This window comes from Diadema antillarum, unplaced genomic scaffold (assembly GCF_040938485.1).
Source record: "Diadema antillarum isolate AM-2024a unplaced genomic scaffold, OU_Dant_1.0 seq00002075_RagTag, whole genome shotgun sequence".
Taxonomy (NCBI): Eukaryota; Metazoa; Echinodermata; class Echinoidea; order Diadematoida; family Diadematidae; genus Diadema; species Diadema antillarum.
Window position 1 is genome coordinate 94,289 of NW_027272722.1, and position 6,248 is coordinate 100,536.

At 40.1% G+C, this 6,248-nt stretch overlaps 1 pseudogene; it reads left to right on the plus strand.

Annotated features, from left to right (window-relative positions):
- Nucleotides 1–2,780: 2,780 nt before the first annotated feature.
- LOC139713844 (uncharacterized) lies at nucleotides 2,781–4,030 on the plus strand (annotated as a pseudogene).
- The last annotated feature ends 2,218 nt before the right edge of the window (nucleotides 4,031–6,248 follow it).

Consider the following 6,248-nt stretch of genomic DNA (forward strand, 5'->3'; position numbering starts at 1 on the left):
CAAAGTCATGTGTCGTTGTTTTATTCATGTTTAGAAAACTGTAAAATGTGTTATGTCTCCTTGAAAGACCATGTAGTAATAATTAGTAAAATTCTGTATGAGATACCATCCAGATAGTTTGCAAATGTGACCCTGCCTCACCAAACCAACAAAAGGTCGCAATACATGGATTTTCAGTCAAGGACAGATTTTGAAAGAGCAGACACTAAGCTTCAAAATGATGTACAGCGTGTCCCACAAAAAACGAAACCCGACTTCCATGCAACTTTTTACTATCGAAATTATACATTTTCTTTATTGGACATACATCAATGAAAAGATAAACTTTTCTTCTTTCATTTAATGTACAACTTAATGATAATCGTTCATGCATGACTGAGTTAGAACAATGAACAGTGGTGCTACTAAATTTTCATTTGCACTCGCAAATGTTGACTTTCAGTAAATTTTTCAGACTATTACTTTTTCGAAAAACAAAGTTCATTAGCCAAATATTCATTTTTTTTTTTCGTATGAGACCTAACGCGTCAAATACGAATAACTCATGCTTGAGAAAAATTTGCATGAAAACATGCTTCATTTGTTTTCTACCAATTCTACGGTAAGTCGAAAAACAAGCATTCAGCTCTTCCGACTTAGCATAAGACAGTGGGCTCATCTGCACCATTGAACTCACACAAAACAACAGCAGTGCTACAGTGAATGTTGTTCGGGGGGGGGGAGGTATTTACGGAAAATGTTGTATGAGACGGAAAATCCTTTATCGTCATTTATTTAGAATTAGCTATGAGACATAAGCAAAATTATTAAAGACTAATATCATGAGTATGCTCAGGCTGCACGCAGTCCAATGGCTTTGGGAAATCAAAATTGTAACAACGATACACATTTTGATGATTTTGTACCTCAAACCATTTTCACTGTTTTCATTCCTCTCTATCTCATTTCCCTTACGCGTGGTTAGTTCTTTATTACTGACATGGGTTTGAAGTTTTTGAAGGGAGAGGTGAAGTAGAAAGAAAGCGTACATCACTTTATCTATCACTGAAGTTGCGCTTCTAACATTTCAACGGTGCAAGTGAGGGGCAGAAAGTCCTCTTTTGGGGGGTGGGGGGGGAGGGCAGGGGCTTGGAAGGGTTTTTTTTCTCCCGCCCCACCGTCCCAAACATTCCGCTAATGAACGCTCTTTGCTCTGTAGTTAGCTGCATGGTCTGACAGGCTCATGATCATGTGCTAATTTAAGACCCTATTCACAACCGAACCGTCGGTAACAATCTCTTTTACCCCCTCCCTTAATTTTTGTGTAAATTCATTGAAGCATGAAGGCCATTGTTATCTGCCAAGTTGGGCATGTCGGGAAAGCTAACTGGCTCCCTATTTACTATCTATCTGGAAGTGGAAGCATATTTTCAAATTAAGTTTTCTCGAGCAGGCGTTGATCATTTCTGACGCATGGGATATCATAATTATGAAAGGACAGAGAATGGATATTAAGACTATGATTTTATTTTTATTTTTTTGCAAAAGATTGCTGAAAAAGTCTGAGACACTCATTCAAAGTCGACATTTGCTTGTGCAAATAAAAATATAGTAGCACTACTGTCTATTGTTCTAGCTCAGTCATGCACGAAGTTTGAACAATGAGTTGTGCCTCAAATGAAAGAAGAGAAGTGTATCTTTCAATCCATGTACAACTCATAAAACAAATATGTGATTATGATCGCAAGTACTTCCAATGAAACTCGGTTTCGTTTTTTTCTGGGACACGCTGTATAAGTCGATACATATGAATTAACCTATTGAACCTATCTAGATAATGGATATAAAGAACATACTGTGGAAAATGTGTGTACTCAGAGGAGAACCTTTGCAGTTAAGAGTCTATCAAAGTGTTTAATCCTTGCCAAGCTGTAGGCCTACTCCGCGTAATATCAGAGACCATCAGTTAGAGATGGAAGTGAATAGTATGTAGATTGCTCCTTTTTTAATGAAATGAAAAGAGGCCGTAAAACTTGCGAACATGAACATTTTAAAATGCAAACGTTCAGAGATGTTAAGCAACTGTTATCGCCATTCGATTTTTTAACGACAATTGATTTGAAAGACGCTTATTTCACAATTCCAATGGCTGATGAGCATCGAAAGTTTCCACGTTTTTCGTGGAATGGAAAATTCTACTGTTTTAATTGTTTACCTATCGGCCTATGCTCTGCCCCACGAGTTTTTTACTAAAGTCATGAAACCTGTCATTTCGTCCCTTCGATGTAAAGGAATTTGTGCAGTTATCTATTTGGATGACATTCTCATTTTTGCACGTTCCTAAGAAGAGAGTGCACGAAATACTTCATGTGCCGTCGAATTGTTGACAAACTTAGGGTTCCTAGTCAACTTCGAGAAATCAAGTACTATATACACCTAAGACGGCTCTGATTTATTTGGGTCTCCAGCTAAATTCGGTTGAAATGACAGTTAGTCTACCTCTCGAAAAAGTGGTGAAATTAAAGAGTTGCGGTCAAATTCTGTTATCGTCAAACCGAGTTACTATCAGGGACCTGGCAAAGCTTATGGGTTTGATTATTTCCACTTTTGATGCGATCCCTACGGGGCGGCTGCATTTTCGCACATTAGAATGGTTCAAGACAAAGGAGCTTAAGAAATCAAACGGAAATTTCAACACTCATGTCCAGCTGGGGAAAAAGGAGCTGCTCCGGGTGATAGCCTGGTGGGTTTCTCAGCCTATTGAAAGTTTTCAGACATGCTTAGTTTTGCCCGACATATCCATGGCAGTGAGCACTGATGAAAGTAAGGCTGGGGAGCCTTTTGTGAGAATGACGGCTCCTTTGTTCAAACTAGGTGGTCGCAAGACGAATCACTTTTGCATATTAATGAGCTTGAACTCCTCACAGTATATCGAGGAATCCAAGCGCTCTACGATGTAACTACCAATACACACATTCACGAGTGAAAAGAGTCCAGAAGCTAGACTACCCACGGGGGTGTGTAGAGCCCCTCCCCACGACGTTGCCAGACATCAGGCTAGTCGCCTGGACCATCTCGGCGAACAGTGGGAAGCAGAAGGCTTTTCGGAGGACGCTAGACGTCTTCTCTCCCGCTCATGGAGGGAAAATACCAACAAACAGTACGAGTCTGCTTGGTCCCAGTGGCTACATTGGTGTAATAGACGATCGTTTGATCCGTTTAACCCAACTATAGTTCATGTTGTTAATTTTTTGTCTTCCCAAAGTTTGGGGAAGAGCTATTCTACAGTGAACTGTTATCGATCAGCGCTATCATCTGCGCTACCACCTATCAATGGTTATTCTGTAGGAAAGCATCCACTTATCATACGATTGATGAAGGGAATATTTAATGAGAAACCTCCGAAACCGAGGTACACGAGCACTTGGGAAGTTTCCAAGGTTTTGGACTATTTACGTTCCTTAGATGTTAATGAACATCTCAATTTACTCCAGTTGAGTGAAAAGCTTATTTCTCTTACTGCACTTGTTTCAGCTCAAAGAGTTCAGACGTTAGGTCTTCTTGATACATCGTACATGACTGTAAACGATGAATGTGCAAGTTTTCAAATTATGGGTTTGCTAAAGACAACGTCACCCAAGGCGAATATCGCTTCCCAGTCGGTTGAATTACCAGCTTACACTCCAAATGAAAAAAAAAAATGCGTTTTGTCTACTCTAAAGGAATATCTCAAATGAGCGGAAGTGGCTCGTCAGGCTTATAAGGAGACAAATCTTTTTCTTTCGACGAGGACGCCACACAATAAGGCGTCGAACGCCACAATAGCAAGATGGTTAAAGAATGTTCTAGTCAAAGCAAAAATAGATGCATCAATCAACTCGGCCTACAGCTGTCGTAGTGCGGCCAGTTTAGCTGCCTTTGCCACGGTGTTTCGATCCATGAAATAATGGCTAGAACAAACTGGTCAAACTCCAGAACCTTTAGAGAGTTCTACTTTAAGCCTTCTACAGAACAAAATTTTGCGTCCACTATTCTAAATCTTGGGACCTAGACAATCGTGAATGATGTTTGTGTATAAACTTAAATGTAACGATATGTGTTTTGTTTAACATTGTATACAACAGTGCCTTCATGTATAACCTCTGACATATATACAGCGACTTAATGTTATTACCAAGATTATCGTAACAGCCTTGTATTGCCGCTTTGCCATTCAACTTGTCAGCTGATGTTATTATTTTTGGTCGTGGTTCTCACTGAACAAAGTGCGAGTATTAAAACAGCTCAGAAATACACAAGAATGCTATTTTGCCAGCTGTGTTTTCTTTCATAGTTGCCATCTGTACTATTATGACATACAAAAGAGTTCCCGTGATGATCTTTGAATTGTTATGCAACCCTCTGAAGCTTGTACGAAGTATTACGTGATAGAATTCCTAAATTATGCGAATAACTGAAGTATAATTGGAATTCTATCGGTAATAATGACGTACAAGATAAGGAGGGTCCCGCCCACACGCTGCATACATACAGCATTGACAACAACAGGTCTTATTCCCTCCCCTCCTCTTGTTCCGCACGGAAACTATTTTATCATTCTGATGAGATTGCGATTGATGAGTGATAATGGCATAGGTAAACGCAAGGCCCCTTTAGGGCGAACATAAGGTTTATAGTGACCTCGTCTACAGCCACTCTGTCTATTTTCCAATTGGTCTCCTGGCAAATCGTCTAGTACCGATTCGTCTAATACCCATTTGGTCTACAACTTGTTTTGTCTAGTACACATATTGTCTAATAGTCACTTTGCCCACTACCCGTACTGTCTAATACCCAACTCGTCTAAGGAGCACTTCATCTACTGAGCAATTGATCTAATAGCCAAGTCGTCTATACTCACAATGTCTACTTGTCATGTTGTCTAATATCCATTTCGCTACTGCCACTTTGTCTACTCCCACCTCGTCTACAAGTCATCTCGTCTACATTCACTTTGTCTAGTTATTATATCGTCCAACCCTTAGTTCGTCTATACCCAACATGGTCTATACCCATCTGGTCTACACCCAACTGGTCTACACCCAACTGGTCTACACCCAACTGGTCTACTCCCAACTGGTCTACACCCAACTGGTCTATACCCAATTGGTCTACTCCCAACTGGTCTACTCCCATCTGGTCTACTCCCAACTCGTCTACTCCCAACTCATCTACTCCCATCTGGTCTACTCCCAACTCGTCTATATCCAATATTGGTCTACTCCCAACTGGTATACTCTCAACAATTTACCCAAACTGATCATTCCCATATCTGGTCATGCTAATAATGAATATACCACTTTGTCTAGTGTCCAGTCCGTCGCACTGTCACGAACTATTCATAACCCTGCCCTGGTACAAAAATCAATGATAGTCTATTCTTTAAAGTTGTTAATTATTCAGCACATGCTGAATATAAAGACATATTAATGGTGAGACACGACTATACAGTCAACATCCTGATCGTAAAATAACTAAATAATAATAAACTAGCTCAGTTACAATCCTCCATCACAAACGAATTGTCAGTCATACGAAACAGAATTACATTTCGAGTGCCCACCCCGTTCACCTCCGTCCATGCATGCAGCGATCTTGGCGGGATCCCGAATGAGGAATTATCGAGTAATATTTCATCGCGTTTGGTACACAAATGTAACACAGCAAGTTTTTCACACTGTGACATTATTTTTTTTTAATAAAAAGTGATAAAATTGTTATAAATTAATTAGAACAAAAATTTCAACCAAATGGGGCACCAAGAGTGTTCAACCTATTTCAATAGGAAAGGAAACTGGATGACGTAGACTTAGGTAAGGAGTTTGGAGTAGACAAAAAAAAATATATATATAATATTATATAACAAGTAGACCAGTTGGGAGTAGACCAGTTGGGAGTAGACCAGTTGGGTGTACACCAGTTGGGAGTAGACCAGTTGGGAGTAGACCAGTTGGGAGTAGACCAGTTGGGAGTAGACGAGTTGGGTGTAGACCAGTTGGGGGTAGACGAGTTGGGAGTAGACCAGTTGGGAGTAGACGAGTTGGGTGTAGACCAGTTGGGGGTAGACGAGTTGGGAGTAGACGAGTTGGGAGTAGACGAGTTGGCTGTAGACCAGTTGGGAGTAGACTAACTGGTTATTAGACTAATTGAGATTAGACAAGGTGGATGTAGACCAATTGGCTATTAGACAAAATAAGTTGTAGACTATTTCATTCATAGACCTAATGATT